This window comes from Hemicordylus capensis, chromosome 5 (genome assembly GCF_027244095.1).
Source record: "Hemicordylus capensis ecotype Gifberg chromosome 5, rHemCap1.1.pri, whole genome shotgun sequence".
Lineage (NCBI taxonomy): Eukaryota > Metazoa > Chordata > Lepidosauria > Squamata > Cordylidae > Hemicordylus > Hemicordylus capensis.
Genome location: NC_069661.1, coordinates 110,961,440 through 110,984,826, shown reverse-complemented (window position 1 = coordinate 110,984,826; position 23,387 = coordinate 110,961,440). Strand labels below are relative to the sequence as shown.

Sequence of the window (23,387 nt, the reverse complement as noted above, 5' to 3'; positions counted from 1 at the left end):
AGGAGGCATCAAGTTGAACTTGGTGGATTGCTCTTTTAGGGGTGTGCTGTCTGCAGTAAGCTAGGGAGGGGGGAAAGCAGGGTCTTTAACCTTTTATTCAAAGTTCTACAGGTTTTTGGGGGGTACTAACCACAAAAATGAATTTCCATCAATTACCATGGAGGGGGACTGAAGGCTCACTGGGCTCACCCAGGACATATTTCTCCTAGGGCTTGCCTTGGCCCTGAGGATTCCACGATAAGGTTCTGAGACTTCACAGAGTTCTCTGGAATACTGTTTTTAAGTGACTCGTACAAGTGGCTCTAGTGTTGAAGATCATACTTGTACAATTAAGCTACACCAACAAAACTGCATCAGCTACAACTTCTGAATTATTCACAGACTTCGTTTCTGGGATTTTGTCATCAATGCTACATTTGGGGATTCCTGTTTTTGTTTTTTTGCTTAGCCATCCAGTGCTCAGTGCTTCCAGAAATTAGTCAGCAGTATGTCACGACTTTCTCTTGGCTGAATCATCTCTGACAATCAAGCCCATATTGATGAAATTAATATATACCATAAAATATAATTTAGCAGAGAATCGCAAAATCTGAGTGGTGCTGGTGATAGCGGGGGTGGAGATAATTCTGTTCCTTTGGTAAAAGCATGTATAACATTTATCAACTCAGCAACAAAATAAATCTGGCTTTGCACCTTTTTTTAGAAGTCTTGTGGTTTGGGGAAATGGTGATATGGATAAAGTTATCTCCCAAGGAATGTTCAGTGGGAAAAGATGAACAAAAAAGGAGGTTGTACTTAGCATCCCTCTTTGACTGGCTCTTCATTTTCCCTCCTTACATCTGCTAAGGGTTCTGTGTTAAAACTCCCCAACTGACCAAATCACTTGTTACCTTTTAAAGTGAATTACTAGGATATTTTAATTGTACACTTGAAAATATAAAGTGTGAATGAAAAAGTGAAGACAAACATACTTTTGGAAGCATGCATGTCACACACACAAACTCCTTAGAGAGTCAGGAGGAGAGCTGTTCTTGTGGTAGCAAGCATGAGTTGTCCCCTTAGATAAGCAGGGTCCTCCCTGGTTGCATATGAATGGGACACTAGAAGTGTGAGCATTGTAAGATATTCCCTTCAGGGGATGGAGCCACTCTGGCAAGAGCAGAGTGCCTCGGCCATCATCATTTTTTAAAAAAAAAAAAAAGCTCGAACGCCCCTGAACCATCGGGGGGGGGGGGGGGTTGGTTCAACCCCGGAACCATCAAACTGAACCAGTTCAACGTAGAACCAAAACGCCCTTCTAACTGTTCGCACATCCCTACTGCCAGTCTGTGAAGACAATACTGAGCTTGATAGACCAATGGCCTGACTCAGTATATGGCAGCTTCCTATGTTCCTATGAATCACAAGGATATTCTTTCTGCCAAAGGTATTTTCAATGTCAGGTTTACCAGTGAGTAATGTGTAAACAGGCGCAAGTACTAAAATCAGTGTTTTCTCCAAGGCTTATGTCAAGACATAAAATGTAAAGCAAAGGCCAGTTGCTCTTGTATTATTCGAATTTCATCTGTGCTGCCAGTATTTTCCATTTTGAAAACATGCGTAAATGATATGGTCACAGGCCACATCCTCCATGTTTGGAGGACAGGATACATTGAGGCTGTTTTCATGAGCAGTCTAGCCCAGGCCTGAGCAGTCTAGCCCGTGAAGTGCTTGTGTGGCATGCACACAAGTTCTGTGGAGTCCACACAGATCCCAGTGCTCCTACCCAGCCTAACCCCACTCCTAAGCCTGGCTCTTAGCTGGGGTTAAGGGAGCAAGTGCTCACTTAACCTGCTCCCGGGCTTATGTGTTTCATAAAGATGGGTACCTAGAGTGCCTATCTGATGGGGGAATTGTCCAAGGCACCATGTTCATTGCATGGTGCCTTGTGATATATGGAGGCCAAGGAAATGAGTCACTGCATCTGTTGCTCCATGCTGCTCCCAACAGTGCAGGTTGTGTGAGCACACGGCTTGTCAGGAGGAAGGTAGGTTGAACCCCGCCTAGAGGAATTGTCAGGGGGGAGGTAGGTTAAACCCTCCTTCCCACAACCACCACCACCTGCCCGGCCCACCACTCGCCCCGTCATCTGAATGGGCTCTTTGGCTCAATGTGCAGAGGAAGGGAAGATGGCAAGTGAGAGACAACTGATGAGCAAGAGAGAAAGACTGGATTGGTTTATTCCTCCTTCCTCTTCACTCACTCTTCTCTCTTGTTGTTCATCAATGGAGCCTTACAATGACTAGATACATTGAATTATCCAGGTGCACATGAAGTTATTCCTGCTCCTGGTGTGACTAGCCTACCTTTCCTTTTCCCATCCTAAATGCCCTCCCTTCTTGCCTGCCTAACCTTCTCCCCTTCTCCCCTGACACTACTTCTTCCTCTGCCCGCCCTTGTTTGACATCCCTTCATCCACCATGCTTACACCCAATGTGCCTTCTGTACAATATTGGCTGTACTACTTTTTTAAAGATTTAGTTGATGACCCAAGATGTTTTTGGATTCAAACTATTGTCAGGAACCTAGGAAGCCACCTTATACCAGATCATACCATGGCTCCATCTAGCTCCGAACTGTCCACACTGACTGGCACTAACTCTCCAGCATTTCAGGTCAAGATCTTTCCCAGCCCTTCCTGCCACAGATTGAACCTGGGACCTTCTGCAAGTAAAGCAGATGCTCTACCACTGAGCTACAGTCCCATACCCAAAATGTTTAAGCTCAAACATGTCAAATATTTAAACTGCTTGTCTCCAGTCTTTGTTAAAACTCATTTTCAATAAGCAGCTGGAAATATTGTCACTAGGCAATCAAGCTTGAATACTCAATAATAGTTTCACAGTTGAAACCAAGAAGAGCCCCCCTCTCCATACTCAATCTCTGAGATGCTATTACTGACATCTCTGCCACCAGAGAACATCGGATTTATAGTGATGATGATGCTTATTTACTATCTTATTGTGAAATGACATAGTAGAGTTGTCGTGATTTACCATGGAGTTTATGCAAAGTACCAGGTGGTTTATAGTAACTCTGTAAATAAAGCCATTCTCCAATGTAGCTTTTCCAGCTGATGTTGACTTTCAAAGGCAATTGGAGACAGGAAGAGAAAGAGGATCTCACCCCCATGGTGCACAAAGCATCAGTTTACAATCTTGACACTTCCAGTGGGCATAGGGTGGGGGTGGGGGGTCAAGAGAAGCTTTATACTAGTATTTGCATTGCACTGAATGAAGCATTTCAGTGGTTTTAAAATATATATTATTCTGAGTTAGATTTTTATTCCACTCTTTCTCTAAGGATTCATTCAGGACAGCAATCATGGTGCCCCTTTTATCTTCACAACACTCCTGTAAGGTAGGTTAGGCTGGAAGTTAATGATTGGCCCAAGGTCACCCAGTGAGCTTTGTAGCTGAGCAGGGATGTGACCTTGCATTAGACTTTGCATATAGTCCAAAATCCTGTACAACACTCACCATCTCTACCTGTTGAGCACTGTGTCTGGAAGGGATTGGAGTTGTAGCACAACAGCAGCTGGATGGTCAAAATTGTGCAGTCCTAAACTAGAACACACTAAACCATGAGAACTGCTTTACTGCCTTGCTGGTCCAGCTAGTTCATCATTCTGTTTCTAATAGCATCTGGCCAGATTATTCTGGGTGCTCAAAAGCAGGACATGAAGGTGATGATCATGTTTGTCACTAACATCTGGGATTCAGAGGTCTATTTAGCGGTCAATAGACACTGAAGGACCTAAACTTTATTAATCTGAATGACCTATTCTGCATACTCTCAGGAGCTCAGAAACCTATGGACACACCTCAACATTATGTTCCCCTATATAGCAGTAGCAACAGCAATAGCACTTGCATTTATATACCGCTCTATAGCTGGAGCTCTCTAAGCGGTTTACAATGATTTAGCATATTGCCCCCAACATTCTGGGTACTCATTTTACCCACCTCGGAAGGATGGAAGGCTGAGTCAACCTTAAGCCCCTGGTCAGGATCGAACTTGTAACCTTCTGGTTACAGGGCAGCAGTTTTACCACTGCGCCACCAGGGGCTCTTGGTGCCTTTAGCTCTTCAAAAATATGTGTGCCTTTAGCTCTTCAAAATCTGTGGGTGTGGCTTCATTCTGCATTCTGTTGGGTCAGAGATCTTCTGAGGCCTCCAGGAGCAGAGAGTGTGTAGGAGGCTGGAAGCCACATCCATGGGAGCTGTTCAACAAAGCCTGTGACAACCCCATTCTGTGGCCAGATCCCCCTTGTGAAGAAGACCATGGCCCCCATAGCATGGGGAAGAACAGCCACCGGTGAGTGAGAACAACTTCCAAGTATGCTCATCTAAGGAAAGAACTCCTGGAGTGGGGTGGTGGTGAATGGTGACAGACTGTGGACCAGAGAAGTTTTAACAGTTGATTAGGATAAAGATGAGATACAGATGTTCAACCATCCAATCAATAGACTAGTGCTGGGCCAGTGATGGCGTTCATCCCTTTGAGCTTCACCTAAGGGGAATAAGGGCTTGGGCACCTGGTGACCCCAGCCATGTCAAGGCTGTGCCTTTTGAGGTTCTCTCCCTACTTTCCTCCTGCCATTATTTTTCACCATTTCTTTCTCCTCCATTGTTTTCTCCTCTTTGAAATAAGTATGGAACATTTTCTCAGGCTTTGGAGTATTATTATTATTTATTTTCCCTCATCCTGCTTTATCTTATAAAAACAACTCAAAGTGGCTAGCATCCAAAAAAGAACAAAGGATAAAAGTATTTTTATCCTAAATAAAAGCAGTAGTGTAACATTTGCTATATGGTGGCTTAGCTTAATTGAGAGCCATTTCAAATGACCAGATGGGTTCTCTGTTCTACTCATGTTGCAAGTGGGATTCCCTTTCTGGATCTTATCACCCTCTGCAAGAACTCTTAAAACCAGGCCATTAGACTGATTCTAAACATGCTTACATAGAAACAGGTTCCACTAAAATAAGTGAAGTTTACTGCTGTGTAAAAGTATTCATGGTTGCGATTTAATTGCCACATCAGCTTTCATTCCAATATCTTGACATTCAAGGCAGATACTGCAATACAATATATATTGTGCATTTCCCTTTTCCCTCTGGAAGCACGTGAGTGTGTATGGATGGTGCTGTGCTGCTGTTTGTACTTGAGTAGAGAATTGTGTCCTGAACATGTACACCAATTGTCATTCTAATATCTCAGTCTTCAATGGAGAATTACCTGTGTTTCAAAGAAATGTACCAATTATGAATGTCAAAAAGGCAAGTTAAGCTGAAGGCCTCACTTCATTCTGCCAACTTTGGATGTGGCACTTTGAAATGAGACAGCTTATTTAGGAATCTAAATATTAGCTCTGATGCTGCCATTAGAAACTTATAGCCTGATCTGTCTTACTTCAGAAAGAATTTTTAGTGCCCACAAGTTCCAAAAGATTAATTAGAAATATATATAACTTTTCTGATTCTCTTAGGGGGCCTAATAACAAGCTAAAATTGCCCACAAATAGGAGGATGCTGTATTTAACCACAAAGGAAAGACAGATTCCCAGGAGGTAGTTCTTGCAAACTTTAATAACAGAAATGGATGGGTAAGTTCCTGGCACATTTCTTGAGGCAAATGGGTCTTGAAGCTGCACTGAAGAAAATGAAAAGTTAAGTTCCAGGAAATAAAATGGGAAAGAGTCAGATGTTCCAAATGAAATCCAGAATTTTCTTGTAAAGTTCTGTTGATTTTTCAGAAGAGCCGCAAATATATAAATATTTGCTGCTCTTCTGAAAAATCAACAGAACTTCACAAGAAAATTCTGGATTTAATTTGGAACATCTGACTCTTTCCCATTTTATTTCCTGGAATTTAACTTTTTATTTTTTTCAGTGCAGCTTCAGGGCCAAGTCAAAACCACACACTATTTTCCAAGATAACCTGTTCATTTACATTGTCCATCCTCCCTCACTTCTATTCCCAAATAAACCAGTCTTTTGCACACCCACTGTCCACCTACCCACACCCCCTTCTCAAAATGGCCCACTGCAAAACTAGTTGAAGAACCAGGCTGTGAAGCTATTGCTTACACCATCTATCTTCATATATATATATAACATACATTTGAAGAAGTCAATTTCCCATCAGGGGTTACACTGGTTATGTCCAGTCAAATGGGTGATGAGGGAAAATGAGAGTGTGTAGGCTAGCCAAGCATCAAGGTGCTCCTTGGCCACGTCCCTGGACCACCACACATTCAGAACTTGTCTGCAGAGGCCAGCACTCCACATGGTGAGGGTTTTTCCATATAATGTGGAACCTATCTTCCACATTGCATGGAGGAATCCTCACTGCATTTGGCACTGCCCTCTGCAGACAAGTACCAAACATGTGGCGGCCCAAGGCCATGATCAGTCTATGGATGAGTGCAGACAGGCTAGCTGCCATTTGTCCCCCTTATATTGGCTCTTTGTTTTTGGTACAACACATGAAAAGGGCTATTATCTAAAGCCTAGTTCTCACTGAGGTGGTAAACCTGTATTTTGGCAGTACCACTTCAGGCAGTGGTGGAAATAACATATTTGGATACTCCTCTGTACAAAAAAATATTGCTGCACCTAGAAGGAGGGGAGGCTAGGCTAAAACCCTGCCCCTTCTCATGCAGTGTTAGGTTTAGATTTGGAGACCATTCTGTTCTGCAGGTATGGTGGACATATTAGTATAGTCTACACCCAGAGGTCCGCAAGGAGTTTCCAGCTGGCCTGGCTGGTGCTTTTGTCAAACCCCGAGGCATTCTGTCAGTTCATTTCCAAACACAATTCAGACCTTTGCTACATGGCTGGAGACCCATACCCAAGCGAGCACTTTCTTTCTTGTCAAATTTGCCCACAGACAGTCTTTGGAGGTCCTTCTTGGGTGCCCCTTCCTTTAGAGCACAGCTGCTCAACTCTGGCCCTCCTGCAGATGTTGGCCTAAAACTCTCATAATCTCTGGCTATTGGCCACTGTGGCTGGGAATTATGGGAGTTGTAGTCCAAAAACAGCTGCAAGGCCTAAGTTGAGTGGGCCTGCTTTAAAGGTTGGGCAGGTGGCAACCAAGGAAATGACTTCCTCTGTATTGGTGGTACTACTCAGTCTTTGGAATGCTGTCCTCTGGGAGTCTCACATCAGCCCTGTTCAGGTGTTCAGAGAGAACATAGTTGAATATACCTACAAGGCTGAGAAGGGGTCTGAAGTCCCACCCCCAGACTGTCACTCACTCTCCCTCCCACTCTTCAGGCTTAGACCAGTGTTTGTCTGAAGAGACAAATGCTGTAAGCATGCTGCCTCCGTTTCTATGATCAGGAGGCCGGGGCACCCTACTCTCCCAATCATGGAAATGAGGGCAGTCATGTCTACAGCATTTGTCTCCTCAGATGAATGCTGTGCTAAGCATGAAGATGGGGTCAGAATAGTGAGTGATGGGTGGGGCAGGGGGACAGGACTTCTGACCCCCTTTCAGCTATATAAACATGTTTACCGGCATTCTCCTTGAACTCCTGAACAGGGTTATGGTGTCTACTTTAATATCTTTTTGATATCAGGCACCGTACATTTTATTTTCCCAGGTCTTTTAAACTGTGATTGATTCTTTTGTTTTACCTTGCTATTGTCATAGAATCACAGAACAGAATCATAGAATTGTAGAGCTGGAAGGGACCTTGGAGTTCTCCAAATCCAACCCTGCAGTAGCAGGAAACTGCTACGGCATCACTGACAGATGGCTGTCTAGCCTGTCATTTGTATTGCTGCTTTTATCTGATATGCACTTTTATTATTTTATTTGCCTCATTTATTTTTTATTTTGTTTTTTACATTTATATCCTGCTCTTCCTTCAAGGAGTCCAGAGCAGTGTACGTGGTTATGTTTATGCTCACAACAACCCTGCAAGGCAGGTTAGGCTGAAAGATATGAGACTGGCCCAGAGTTACTCAGGGAGGATCATGGCTGAATGGGGATTTGAACTCAGGTCTCCCCAGTCCTAGTCTAATACTCTAACGACTACACCACAAAGGCAGGATAACCAGCCCCCGCCCCCCACACCCTTTAATGAAATATAAATACATAAATAGTTTTCATGGAGGAGCATTCAAACTTGGGTATCCCAACCTATAGTATGAGTTGGTACAATCCAGACAGGAATCTACTCTCTCAGTGAGAACTCTGTGTAAATTAGGTTGCTTAATCTATGGTTAACATGTAAGGATACAGAACTACTTGGAATTCTCTCCAGTTGTTTGACAAGTGTGACTTTAATGGAGTCATTCAGTGACCTTCCTTTCCTTCTGGTTCACTGGAACTACTCCATGGTAAATGGCCATTGAATCATCCCCCAGTGTGATGATCTTGGTATAGCACTTTCAATGTTCGAGGGCAAGCTGTTTTTACTGCTGAAACTCTGCATGCAGACTAATCAGATCTGATCTCCCAAACACTTATAATTATACATTTCTCATTGATTTACTTCCAATATCATTTATTGGACAAAAACAGAGATATTTACTTCCAATATCATTTATTGTACAATAACAGAGATATTTTAAGTCTCAGAAGCTCATGTTTTATTTTTTAACTCTCCTCACATTGTGGTGGTGTTATATCTGATAGGCCAGAAGTTTTCAGTTATGTAGCTTTCCCTAGCAGCTATGTGATTAATCTAGTCAAAGAGAATGAAGCTATTTACACATGCAGGCAAAACCAGGTTAAGGAAGCCCAGCCGGGTTTTGTCTGCGTGTGTGCACCACCAGGATTGGGCCCGATCCCGGTGGCACCTCTGCAGCAAACCTGCCTAGGCAACCACCTTCCAAAATGAAGTTAGGAGAGTGAGTGCTCTCCTAACCCCATTTTTGTGATCGTCTGCCAGCAACTTCGGGGAGCATCTTCGGGGTGCACCTTCAGGGAGGGGAGGGGGATCCCCATAATCCACTGCAAGCTTATGCAGTGCATTATTGGAGCTCCAGGGGGCATGGCGACATGGGGTGACACATCCCAGCATCCTGGCCCTCTGAGCTACTGGCAGCCACCAGTGGTCATCTGGACGTGTGATCCACCTACCAAAGAGGACACCCTCGATTGTCTGCAGGGAGGTAAGCTCTTTCGAGCTTCCTCCTTGCTAACCCTTTTGCCCTTTCCCACTGCTCGTGAGAAAGGGCTCTCAGTCTGCCTAGTTATTTAAACGTAGAAAGATGCCTTATACAGAGTCAGACCATTGGTTCATGCAGTGCTGTGATTCCCCCAGCCACTGAATGTGAGAGCTTATGCATCCCCAGTATATGCTTTACCTCTGAAACATGGACTCTCCTATAGCTTTTGATGAATTGTCCCACTTTCCCACATAAAATGCCTTATGGTAAATAATGCAAATGAAGCTTTTAGTGTGTTATTGTTTTCTTTTCAAGGTTTTTTCAGCATTTGAAGAAACAACAAACATCAAATATACTAACAAGAAAATAATACATAAAATAGTAATCAGCACACAGAAAAATAATGCATAAAATAGTAATCAGTACAAGATATAGTGGATATTGTTAGGCAAAACAGCTTTGTTCCCTTAGCAGTAGACATTTTAGATGAAATGGACCTAGTTCTAGGGGGACATCCATAAAAGACATCTGCCTTATCTGTATACATAAGGCAGGGAAATAATCACTTCTGAAAAGGTATCTGAGTGTCTAGGGTTTGAAGGAACAGAGAAAGCAGACAAGTTTGTTATTTGCTGAAGGGAGAAAGACCAAGTGAGTGAGCTAGCCAGCAACTGGAGCCAGTGTGGCAGCAGTGATGAGGAGAGACCACCACTGCAAGCAAGCTCCATATTTGCTGACGCAACTGATATACAAAACCAAAAAGTTAGGGGTGTGCACAAAACCAGGTTGCCCAGTTCAGTTTGAGTCCAGACTGGACCTGAACTGGACGGGACATGTTTGGTTTGATGCTCCCCCAAACACGCCCCCCCTCAGTTCTGTTTGGGTTCAGGGGTTTGTGTTTTTTAAAATAATAATAATAATTTTTTTTTACTTTAAAAAAAAGAAATACAACTCACCACTGCCACTCTGGGAGCATGTTTGTGACCACGTGTGCGGGATGTGTCTGTCTCCAGAGTTTCTCTCCCCCCACCCCGCCAGCCTGGGCATGAGTGGCGGCCTCCAAAATGACCACCACCACTGAGGTGAAACCCGGGGTGGGGGGGGAGATACCTTTTGAAAAACAACAACAACGAACCACTGAACTGGCCCCGTTTGATATTGAACGTGTTCTATACCGAACCTGTTTGTACATCCCTAGCGGCTCTGGTAGCGGCCCAAAGGTGAGGCCAGCTTAGCAAGGGGAAAGAGGGTGCTGCCAGCAAGGGAGGTGGGCTGATGCTGATGTCAGGAGGTGACACAGGCACCAGAGTCAGGGGGGAGCATCAGTGACGTAGGACAGGTGGCATGTTGCCTTTCATCTCAAGTGGCAAAACAAACCAGCACTATACACATTGGAGACTGACACCCTTTGAACTGGGCACCCCAGTCAGCTTCCTGGGTTGCTGACCCTATGGCTGAATTCAGATATTGCACAAAACCGGCAAACCTGTAACTCCAGTTTAATGTGATGTCTGAATGCATGCAACCACGGCCTCACAACCAAATCACAGGGTTCAGTTTACTTACCAAACTGGAATATGGAGCTGGGATTACTCCTCAGTTTCACTGTTCTAAATCACTGTTCGAAGGGGCCGTCATGTTGTCTGCATGCATCCGCCACTATAACTGTGGTTACAGTTTATGCGACCAGTAAGAGGTCAGCTCGAAGCAGCACCAACAGCGGTTACACTCTAGGACTTACCCAGCACTCCATGGTGTGTTTCCTGACCGAATGCCATGCCTCTCCCTGCACACTTCCTACTTCCTCTGCCTCCCAACAGGCACACCACGCCTTGCTGCTCTTATAATTAAACGGCCAGCAGCACTACCAGGGAGCACTGCTTGAAATCTGCAATCCTTGCAGCAATCGCGGTGGTAGGTCTGTGCTGGATGCACTGGACGGGTAGGAAATCCCCCCTCCTCGTGAGTGATTTCCTGGAGCTGTGCAGCCATGCCCACAGGCTGTACTCATTGGCATGGCTATACAATGGGGCAGAATCAAGCTCAGAGGACTAAAAAGTGGGAGGGAAAACTCTAACTTTCCTCGGGAGTTTCCCAAACTGGGAATGGGGGATTGTCTGTGACATGACCCCCAGTGTAGAATGTTAACTGCAAACTGCAGTTCTAAGCCAGTTCCTGCGACGTCTGAATGCAGCCTAAGACTGGCCTTGCCATTAACCTGTGCTAATGGCTGAAAGTAATGGGCCTCAGTTACCCAGAGGAAGTAGAGCCCAGAGTACATGGTGCAAAGTAATTCTTGTAGGAATGTGCTCCCCGGGACATTTTTCACACAGCAGGCTTTACTGCAAGGCTGTACTCTGAGTTTGAAGTTGCCCCAAATAACCAATGCAAAAAATGGATGTTTTTCTTACCCTGGATATAAATTGGGCTACACTCTAACGTGCAATGAAAAATCCAAATTGTGGTTGAAGTGTTGCCCGTTAGTTCACAGGGACTTTGGGGTAAATCTGGCCAAAATGTGAATGCACACCCTCCATTCTGGAAAAGATGCAAGCGAAAAGCCCTGTGTGAAAAACGCCCAGGCAATCAAAGGTTTCCTCAGTATCAAGGGACAAAACAGACATAAACAGTGTTTTTGGTTGTCATAGTGGACAGTCTTCCATGCGTATCTTGTGTTAGCAATGTGTCTATTAGGCATGAAGCGACATGATCTGGTTATTGTTATGTAATCTAGTCATAAGTGCCTTAATTAGTGATAACATTTTAAGCCTTAATGCTGTTGGGAAGACAAAGATTTTTATGTCCAGATTTAAGAAGGATGTTGGACAATAAGATCCTGCTGTCATGGCCCAGTCTGACACAGCTTCCACTCGCAATAGTGATGATGCTGAGGAGGCAGGACCAATAGTAGCCCTGAATCTTGATTCCAGACCAGAACCTAAGAGTATCCTGGAGCTGGAGTCTCCCAATGCCCGAGTGGCCTGAGGCAATACTCCCAGAACCTGAGACCGCTACAGGGCCAGCCTCTCCCATACCATTGCACCTCCCTACATCTGCACACCAGTTCTGGTGGCAACAAGCTCAGCAGGAACAGACAAAGTGAAGGAGAAGTGTCAGACTCCAGAAAGATGTCCTTTTAAGGCTTCCACTCGCCAGGCAGGGAGGTGGAGCCTATGAGGGGTAGTCTGAGCTCAGAGGTACTTACTGTTCAGTCTGCCTCTGACCGCTGCCTCTGACCAACTTGCTAAGGTCCTGGGAAACAGCCTCTGCCACTGTCCCATGGGCAACCAGGACAGAAGACCTCCAATAGTGATGTCATTTTCTATCTTAGGGAGGATTTTAATGCATGCTTCTTTCCATATTAGGCAGATATTTTCTTTTGAAAGGATCTCATTATAAAGATCAAAGTTAGGAGGTTGTGCTAAAAGTATGACAATTTCTTTTGACAAAATTCAGCAGCAAAACCATCCCTGCTGAGCACCTTATTATTCCTTAATCATTTGATCATTTCTAGGGATGTGAACTAAATGGATTTTATGTTCTGTTTCAAGCTCGAAACAAAATGCAAATGGCCGAAACCTTTTGTCGAAACAGCAGCCAAACCCAGTTGATTTCACAGAACAAACTCAAAACATTTCAAGTGTTCCGCCGGCTATAGGGAACAAAGGGGAAGATCAAAACACCCCATTGCTCCCCATGGGTTCTCCTAGGGATACCAAGGTGGGTTGTGTTGTAGGGCATGGTGTGTGCTACCTATCACCCAACCCACAAAATAAATGGGCAGGCAGGTAACTTTTAACAATTGTTTAACCTTTCCCTAAAACTCTTATAGAATCCTATAGGGGTTTGGGGGAAAGGTTAAAATGTTGTTAAAAATAAAATGATTAAGGAATCCTAAGGGGATCCTATTGGGGATGTGCACAAAAATGGTTTTTCCATTTTGGTTCAAATCCGAACTAGTTTTGTCCCCCGCTGGACCAGGGTCTAGCTCTGCTCAGATTTGAGCTAGTTGAGGCCCGGTTCAAGGGGCCAGGGGGCTTCCCAAAGTGATATATTAGTCAAAAAATTGAAGTACTTACTCCTGGCAGCAGCTGAAGCAGTCACGTGTGTGGGGTGAGGTGCTGTGGCAGCTTCCCATACCCCCACTAGCCTCCACCCAAGTCTCCCGGAGCCATTTCAGCCCTTCTGGCCTGTTTTGGCCCTCTGTGTGTGCATGCAGCCATGTTTTTGTCCTCCATCATGCATGTGCACGGTCCATTGTCATGACCACATACATGGAGGCCAAAAACATGACCATGTGCACAGGCCAAACCGGGCCCAGGAGACTTGGTGGTGGTGGGAGGCCAGCGGTGATGGGGGAGCTACCACAGCCCCCATTGCAGCTGCCATAGCCACGAGTACGTACTTCAGTTTTTCTGACTAATACATTGCCTTGGGAAGCCCCCTCCCCACCCCCTTGAACTGGGCCCAAACTGGCCCTTGCAGCTCGGCTCAACCTCAGACCAAACTGGACCCAGTTTAGTCCAAAGCTGAGCCTTTGAACTGAACTGGTTCGATTGGTAGCTGGCTTGATTTCGGGCCAGCTCACATATCCCTAGATCCTAGGGGTTGGGGAAAGGTTAAAAATATGTTAGAAATCACCTGCTTGCCCATTTATTTTGTGGGTTGGCTGGTAGGTAGCACCCATCATACCCTACCACACAACCCATTTTGATGTCTCTAGGAACTACCCATGGGGAACAATGGAGTGTTGTGGGTGTCCCCATTATTCTGTATGACCGGAACAAGCTGCACTCAAAGAGTGCACACACAAGTTTTACATTGCAATTTGCAATGCAATGCCTTGGAAAACACTGCAGAAGCACACAGTAAATGGGAATATCTCCCTCCCAATACAGAACACACATTTCAAACACAGTCAAAAAATGACAAAAAAGTATCACAGACCCAAAATCCACTGCCAGCCACAGGGCCTGTACTATGGTTACATCACTGGCACAAGTTGCTCTCACACACAATTATGACTCTTTACTTCCTTACATTGCAACAGCTGCCACAGCAGCACCCTTAGCAGCAAGCACAGCCATATGCCCAACTAGAGCAACTTCAGCCACATTTTGACTGAGTGAGTACACCTTGTAATGCAGAATGCAGCCTGCAGAGCAGACCAGAGTAATGAGTGAAGCTCAAATTAGTCTCAAGGTTAGACATGGAGCTCATCACCGCAATCTCCAAGAAATATTACACACACACAAAAAAAACCACCACTGTCCATTTCTCACCACAACACTATCTCACAAACAAAACAAGCCACATCTCAAGGTAGGAAGGCACCCAACATCAACACATTTTGATCAAAATGGGTTGGTTCTGCTCCAAGCTCAAAACAGGCCCTTTATTTAAAGAGTGTTCAGTTCTGAGCTTGAAACACTCAAAATGGCCTGCTTTGAGTCAAAACATTCTGTACATCCCTAATCATGTCCATTATTTCCTCAAGAACAGTAGAATGATCTAGGAAGGCACTTTAGATATAAATATATGGAGACAGCTGCTTAATTCTTTTTCTTCTGCGACTTATCAGAAGCATACAGAGGGCTAGCTCCACCTTCTACCTAAATGGGTCTCAAGAGAGTAGCCACCATCACACAAAGGGTCTGAGCATAGAAGTGGTCTCAGGATCAGTCAGCAATGGACTCCTCTGAGAGCCCCTATGCTGCTAACCTCTGATACTAGCCCTGCAGAAATTTCTAAAACTTAGGAATATAGGAAACTGCCTTATATAATTGGCCCACTTAGCTCAGTAGTGTCTACACAGACTGGCAGCAACGTCTCCAAAGTTACAGGCTGGAGCCTCTCTTGGCCCTATCTGGAGATGCCAGGGAGGGAACTTGGCATTTTCTGCATGCAAGCTCTTCCCAGAGCGGCCCATCCTCCAAGGGAAATATCTTACCGTGCAGTATCCCATTTAAATGCAAACCACTGCAGATCATGCTTAGCAAAGGGGTCTACCACAAAACCAGCTCTCCTCCCTTGGTAAATTCTGTTGCAATCTCTGTAAAGTTAAGATATTTGTGATTACTTGAGCTATCAGATCATATCTGATCTTAGAGCCAATATAAATTCCTTTCCCACACCACAAGTAAGGTTATGCTTGAAATAATCCATTATTTCTTCATGGATCACTTCTACGTTAATTTCTTTAAAGAGGAGAGAACAATTCAGTTGCCAGTCCGCCCCCTTCCCATCTGATTCTCTAGGAGTGAGTTTGTACTCCACCCACACATGGTCTGATAGGACTGTATTGCCAATCTTCACCCTGTTGATTTGCACTATTATTGAGGAGGAAGCAAGGAGAACTTCAGTCTTTGTATGAGCCATGAACTGGCAAGAAGAATGTGACAGTGGTGTGTGTGTGTGTGTGTGTGTGTGTGTGTGTGTGTGTGTGTGTGTGTAAAAGATGTCTTGGTGACTGCTGTGATGAGATCCATGTCTGACCTCCTTTGTACAGGAGCGTGTGCTCCAGAAATAATCAATACTTAGTCATTTGTATTTGCAGTCAACAAACATGCTTCTTTACTGCAGAGTAATTTAGAAACTGAATGAAACAAAAAAGAAAAATCCAGGGTGGTCTCTAACACCAGTCCATAATATAAGTTCTAGTATTTAACTCTTTAGTGGTCATATTACTATAGCTTTCTCTTTTTTTGGATAATGTTGTCTCCATACATCCACTGAATTGAGAAGCTTAGATAAAAACATACCCCTTGTGCTGTTTTTCAGCATAAACCGGTGTAGCTTAGTGGCACAACAGACATGATGCCACATGCACAATGTATGTGTCCATCTTCTAAAAGTAATGGGCCCCTCAATTGTGCATGGACATGGTTAATTTAACCCATTCCCTTCATGCTGTGGCCCTCCCCACAAAGCTTCTGCTAGCTCTGAAAGGAAGCTTCTGTTGCTGCCAAAGAGAATTTTCCTCTAAGGACTAATAACTGTTGTGTTTGGGTGGGACAAGTGTGTAATGAAGCAATCCACCAGCAATTTGGAGGCAAGAAGCACCCCTCCTCCCACTCTCCTGTCTCCATTCAGAGAGAGAGTTCCTCCTCTGCAGAGGAAGCCCCAAGCACCTGTTGGGGCTTCCTCTGCAGAGAAGGAACTCTCTCTATGAATGCAAATTGGAGAGCGGGGGGATGGGGGCACGAAACTGTGGGTCCATTGGACCTGCAGTTCTGCGTCACATCCAAAGGTGGCCTAATTCGCTTCAGCAAACATTAGAGGCAAACTGAAGCCTTTATAGAGCCAGCAGTGCAGCCCCGCCTGAGCTTGAAATGTTCCAGCTCTTAAAGGTGCTGTGCCCTGTTTCCCAAGCACTGGCTGTGATGGAGCTGAGAAGCTGCTGGTGGGGATTGTGATGCTTCTGATTGATCTTCAGAAGACAACCATATGAGTGTTGAGAGGTTCAGCAGGTACAGACATTTCTGATGGTGGAGGTGGGGGTGCCTCATCTTGTGAGTCATCCATGTCAGGATCCGGCTTCATGACCTCTTCATCCTGAGAATCCTCGGTGAGACTCGAGGTTCATGACAATAGCAGTTTCAGGACGGCAACTTTACCTCAGTGCCTTGAAGTTGGCTGGAAATCACAATGGCCTTAGGAAACTCCCTACATCCTACTTTCCCCTCGCATTTTGGGGGCTGCATGTAGTCACTGTTCCCTGGTATGCTGCTGGTGGTCTGCTGCTGCTAGGGAGGGAAGAGTAAACTCTTCTGGAACGGACCAGTAGCAATAGCAATAGCAATAGCAATAGCAATAGCACTTACATTTATATACTGCTCTATAGCTGGAGCTCTCCAAGCGGTTTACAATGATTTAGCATATTGCCCCCCAACATTCTGGGTACTCATTTTACCGACCTCGGAAGGATGGAAGGCTGAGTCAACCGTGAGCCCCTGGTCAGGATTGAACTTGTAACCTTCTGGCTACAAGGCGGCAGTTTTTACCACTGCGCCACCAGGGGCTCCCTTTAAAAAGAATGCACATTTGGAATGTGCACCCCAATGTCCTTCCCCTACACTGCATTATTATAAATGGAATGCTTATCTGGCTGTGTCCTAATGCAAGGGAATGTTGTCCCCATTTGGCAAGTTGACCCTTTTCCACTTTCCCAATGCCTGCCTCCTTGAGAACTGTTTTATACCATTTCACAAGGGTGCAAAACATTATCCAAAAGAAGAAGCTTATTTCATGGTGGGTAAAAATGTTCTCAAATATTGGCCAATATCGGCTGACCACTTAGCAAAACTATTGCTGGTCTCTCCTTCCTCTTCATTCACACATTTGTATCCTTCCCTTCCTCCAAGGAGATGAGGGCAGCATGCCTCTCTCCTTCCATGATGCTTTTTTTACTACAGCTCAGTGGATTTAACTTACAGTATATTAGGGATGTGCAAAATATTTCGGGTACAGAACGATCTGTACCTGAATCTGCCTGTTTCAGGTGATTTGTGCACAAAACAAATCGCCCATCTGCAAGTCCTGAAAGATTCGGCTCCAAAACAAATTGCCCAGATTTCGGAGCCAAAGGTTTTGATCTTTTTGACCTCCATTTTGTGGCGATCTCTGTGTAGTCTCCATTTTGTGTTTGACATCTATTTGAATTTCCTGCCTTTCCAAGCTTCAGATCAGTGAACAAAAGCATGGGCTGATCTGCTGACGATTCCCTCCTGGTTCCAAATTGACTCTTTTGGCTCTTGCCACTCCTGACTGACCCCACATTGGCCAAGGGAAGGGTTGAAGAAGGGACAAGGGTGAGGTGGAATTCAAGGAGGGATTTTCGATTAGATTTAAAGAGGGAGCAGCAACCATTCTGCCTTTCTGCCTCGTGGGAGGAAAGAGAGAGAGCAATGCTTTGCTTTGCCTTGCCATGCCATGGCTATTGCCTTCTGCCTTGCCAGCCTGAACCCAGCCTGCCTGCCCCTGCTGCTGCATCCCAGCCTGGGAATGGATTATATCTGCTGCGTTGCTTGTTTTTTGTTCCTGAGAATTCTTTTTTCACCCCCTTCCTGCTGCTGAGAGAACCACTGCCTGCCAGTGCCTGCTGTGTCTGTGCCAGCCACCAGCCCCAGCCTCTGTGGCAACTGGCCACCTGGCCAGCCAACCCCCCCCCCCGTAGATTTTTGAGATTTTTGCTCCAGCCCCTCCAGCCTCCCCCAAATCTGAAGACAGAAGAAGAAGAAGAAGAAGAAGAAGAAGAAGAAGAAGAAGAAGAAGAAGAAGAAGAAGAAGAAGAAGAAGAAAGAGTAGACTCAGAGACCAGACCGTCGAAATGGACAACTGGACACAACGTGGGTAAAACACGAGACTGAGTGAGTAACCATTTACACACACACACACACACACACACACACACACACACACACACACACACACACACCCTCTGGAATTCTGTATTCTTGGGGTGTCCCCCCATTTGGAGGAAGGTTTTGGGATGCAATTGAATTTAAAAAGTTGTGTGTTGTTTAGTTTAGAAGAAGTTCAAACAGGGGTTCTGTGTGGGAGGGATCCCCATTAGCTAGTACTAGTAGGTGGTTAGAAGGGTAGCATAGCCTCGTGGTTTTAAAAGACAATTCTGTCTTTTTTTCCCAATCCAAAGATCTTTTTTTTTGCATTTTTAAAAAACATAAGCCTGTCCTCCAGTCCTCTGTGCCCATAATATCGATATTCTGTGACCAGCAGCCTGCAGGCTCTGAGTGGGCAGGAAGGCTCAGACTCTAGACTCCTCCCTGCGCCCATTTATTCCCCAACCCCAACTGCAGCATTCTGAGGCCATGGCAAAAATTAACCCTAAACCCACTAACCCTTTCACAGAGCACACACAAACAGGTATACTATGTGTTTCCCCTACACAATCTCAAGTCTAGTAGTATATATATTATGCAATTCAAATGACTTGGATGGTTTTTTGTTAAGCCTGTATTTTGGGGACCTCATGGATGGGCACAGGACAGGCACACACTCTCTCTCTCTTTGCAATGAAGATTGGGTCATATTGTGACTTCTAGCAGCAGCAGCATTTTTATTCAAACTAGATTGCTTGCACCTACAATAGGTTGTGCTGGTGCCACAGGCTCCAGAAATGTCAACCAAAAAAAAAAGGCTTGCAGAAAGGCTTGCAGAAATGTTAACAACAAAAAAGTGCCAAAAATTGTGTGCCGTTGTTGTCATCATCACTCATTTACTTGTGTAGGTGGGAGGGGGGGCCAAACCTTGCTGTTCCACTGGCAGAATGTTGTTTTGTACCCTTCCTTACTTAACCCGCTTTTATGGCCGGGTGCCACCGATGTAGCTCTGTCTGTAGCTTGTGGATGAAAAATGCTTGGGGGCAGGAGAGCAGGTACATTTGATGCTGTTGTTGGCCCTAGTCTACTGCATCTGTGATATTATGCTTGCTTGCTTGCTTGTTGCTGGCTGCTGCAGTTTCCCTGCATTGGGAGGGAGCACATGGGGCTGTGCATTTCATTGTTGTTGTTTCACACTGTTGTGTGTAGATCAATTGTATTTCTGATGGGGGGATGGGGGACACAATGGATGTGGTGAGTGACAAAGTGGATGTGTGTGACCTTTGGAAACCTTGTTCTTTGCAAAGCTCTGCTGTTGTTGTATGCTGCATCCATGCTATGGGACAATGGGGACAGACAGTGCCCATTTTTCTGCCTGTGGGAGCCTCCTACGATTGCCACAGTGGGTCAGGTGGTGGTACCCCAATGGGTGTGTCTCTGGGGCAGATTCGGGGGAGAGAAGGGGCTTCAGGGGCAGAAGAGTGGGTTGGGTTGTAGTGCCCCAATGGATGCCTGCTACCACCCAGATTTCAGAGTGATTGGGCAAAGGGGTGATTTTTAAAGAATTTCTGAAGTTTGTGCATCTTTGGGGCAGATTCAGGGGAAAAAATGAATCTACTCTTATTTGCTACCAGATAATCTACTCTCAGAACACCTCAGAAACAACAAAACCCAGTATCCCATGGGCTTGTGGGTATGGGGGTGGTTGGCACCCTGTGTGCACTACACTATCACTCGCTCGTGGACACTCCAGTGCCCCCCAAGTGGAGTTATGGGGCTGCTGAAACCCTCATTATTCCCTATGGGGGGAAAGCTTAAAGACGCACAAACTTCACAAATTCTTTAAAAATCACCCCTTTGCCCAATTCCTTTGAAAAGTGGATGGTAGCAGGCACCCCTTGGGGCACTACCATATGACCCATCCTTCTGCCCCCGAAGCCCCCTTTCTGCCCCTAATCTGCCCCAAAGACATGCCAACTTCAAAAATCATTTTAAAAGCCCTATGCCCAATTTCTTTGCAAACTGGGTGGTAGCTTCCGTGCACCAATTGGCCACTACCACCCACCACAGCCCATCCTGGGACACCCTGGTGCCACCCCCACCCTGGGGAGTTATAATTAAGCCTGCTGAAATCCCCATTATTCTGTCTGGGGAAAAGCTTAAAGACTCGTAAACTTCAAAAATCATTTAAAAATTGGCCCTTTGCCCAATTCCTTTGAAATATGGGTGGTAGCTTCCTTGCATCCATTGGGCACTACTACCTTCCACACCCAACTCTGGGCCACCCCGGTGACCCCCACATGAAGCTATAAGGTTGCAGGAATCCCCATTATTCCCTATGGGAAAAATCTTAAAGATGTGTAAACTTCAAAAATTCTTTAAAAATAATCCTTTTGCCCAATTTCTTTGAAATTTGGGCGATAGCTTCCACTCATTAGGAACAACCACCCCCCACTCTTTTGGCCCCAGGACCCTTTTAAAAATCCAAATCTATTCGGATTTGGATTCAGAAAATTCGGGTACAAATCAAATCCTGGGTGATTCGGGGTTCGGAAACAGACTCAAAACAAATCAGGGGTGTTTTGATTCAGGTACAAATCAAAACAAAAAATCAATTCATGCACATCCCTACTGTAGATGATGATCCAAAATATACAAAAGAATACATAATGATTTACCAGTCTCCTTTTCTTCGTTTATAAGGATGACGCTCCACTGATAATAGACAGAGGGCTTTTATGGAAATTACTAGTGTTGTAATCTGGAAGAAGGCTGTCAACTGCAGAAATGACAAGGAAGAGCCATAGAAATCTAATTTCCTGCTAAATAATCCTCTCCAAGCAAAGTACAATTAATTTGACATCTTTATGACAATGGATCAGACTGTGATTATTTTTTGGATCCTCTGAAATGATTCGACTTGGCAGATTATCACTACTAAAGTCTTTGGAATGATATAAAGTTTCTGTCCAATGGAGCAGATTTGAGGATCTGCATATGATCTGGGGTGTGTGTCTGTGTGTTTATTTTCACTGGAGACAAACTGAAAAGAATAATTCTAAAACAAACGTTATGGATTTAATGTTTAATGTTTGTTAAGAACTGCCAGAGACCAACTTTAAAATGTGTGTGTGGGAGGGCAGGAACACTCTGAAATATGTTCGCTATTTATTCATTTTTTAAATTTCTGAATCCTTTGGCATTGTTACACTGTAGATGTTACAAATTAGTAGGGTGGGTCTTCCAAATGTACCTCAACTTTTGCTTTCTCTGAAATTTGTTGTCAAATATGGCCCAGTTCTTACTGAGGCATAAAGCCCATGTCAGGGGTATGTCACTTCAGACTGCAGAAGGGGGATCACAAAATAAAGATTTATACATGCATTGTTTGTTTATGGAATTTATTGCAATAAAATGTTAAAAACAACAAAATAAAGAAAACAAATATGGCTTTTAGCACAACACAGGCTTCACAAAGATCTGTCCCTAACATCATAAGTCAGTTGGGTTTGTGCTTCTCAAAAAATGTGATAGCTAGTATATCCTTGGCCCAAAGGATACACAGAGGACCTTTCACAGAGGAATTTCAATCTTTTCATATTCCTTTTTCCAGCCCTGACTGGAGTGGAAGGAAGGAAGGGGAGCCATATTTGCTTCTCCTCTCCTGATCTCCCTGGGGTTTTATTTATTTATTTATTTATTATTTATTCAATTTATATACTACCTTTCCAAAAATGGCTCAGGGTGGTTTACATCAAAAGATTTTGGGGTGGCCTTTGGGAATGTATATTGAGAAAGGGTTACCAGGCTGTCAGAATTTTAAAATGGAGGCTACTGTAGTATTCCCACCTCTGTCCCCATATGAGTTAGCCATGATGGTTAGATGGAACCTCCCTATCCAGAAGCAGTAGCTCCCTGAATTCCTCTCTGGAGGGCTTCCCTGTGGCATCTGGCTAGCTGTTGTGAGAAGTACAGTAAAGACTGATAAAACCAAATCTAAAGGCCAGATTAAGGAGGGAAACCCCATGCTTATTCAACACTTCATCTAAGGAGATCCAGAGGAGATACCATAAATCCTCTTACAAGAATTGCTTGCGTTGAAAACAACTGTATCAAGGATTGAATCAAGTGGTCAGATGTTCCCACCCTTACTCTGCCCTGGACTTCCAGATTTTGCAAGACCCTTTACAGGCCTTCCCTCAGTCATCATCCCTAAGGTACATTCTATGCATGCTTAGAAAGCTAGGACATTCTTTATTCCCCCCGTTGCACAATAATACTTTTCCAGTGCACTGGACTTCCTGAGAACCAGCACCCCCACCCCTGTTTCTGCATTGCACACCCCTTAATATAGCTTTAATATATTTCAGTATTTTTAATGCTCATAAATAATACATTTCTTCCAAGCTCTGAAAGCCAGACCTTGTAACAGTGAGTTTCACAAGTTAATGAAGGCTTGCATGGGAGAAGCCCTTTCTTTGGTATTTCTGAATCAGTTTATTCCAAGTTCCAGCAGGATAGAAACGTAAAAAAAACCCAAACCAACCAACATGGTTGAACTGTTGGGGCCAGAAAGGCCTGCTCATCTATAGCAAAACCCTTAGAGATCTCCCATTAGATCCCAGTGTGTCTGCCTCTTCTCTCTTCACTGTATTTATTAATTTACAATAGACAGACCTGCAATGGCTTCAGAATCAGAAATTAACTGACCACAACACTTGTGGTTAAGGATGTTTAGTGACATGAATGCTTGCAGGTTTAGTGAGCTGATGCAATTCTACTCGGGAGAAAACACACAGCCCAGAGTGGGAGGGGGACGTGCCATGCCTTGCCATACACTAAATATGCCTCTGCGCGCGGCCGGTCCTCCTGGAACGCGCGGC

General features: G+C 44.6%; 1 long non-coding RNA gene across 1 annotated transcript; it reads left to right on the top strand.

Annotated features, from left to right (window-relative positions):
- The first annotated feature begins 10,986 nt into the window (after positions 1-10,986).
- LOC128325704 (uncharacterized) lies at positions 10,987-21,888 on the top strand. The gene is made up of 2 exons (XR_008307566.1): positions 10,987-11,125; positions 21,208-21,888. It is a non-coding gene; the product is annotated as an uncharacterized LOC128325704 (long non-coding RNA).
- Positions 21,889-23,387: the final 1,499 nt, after the last annotated feature.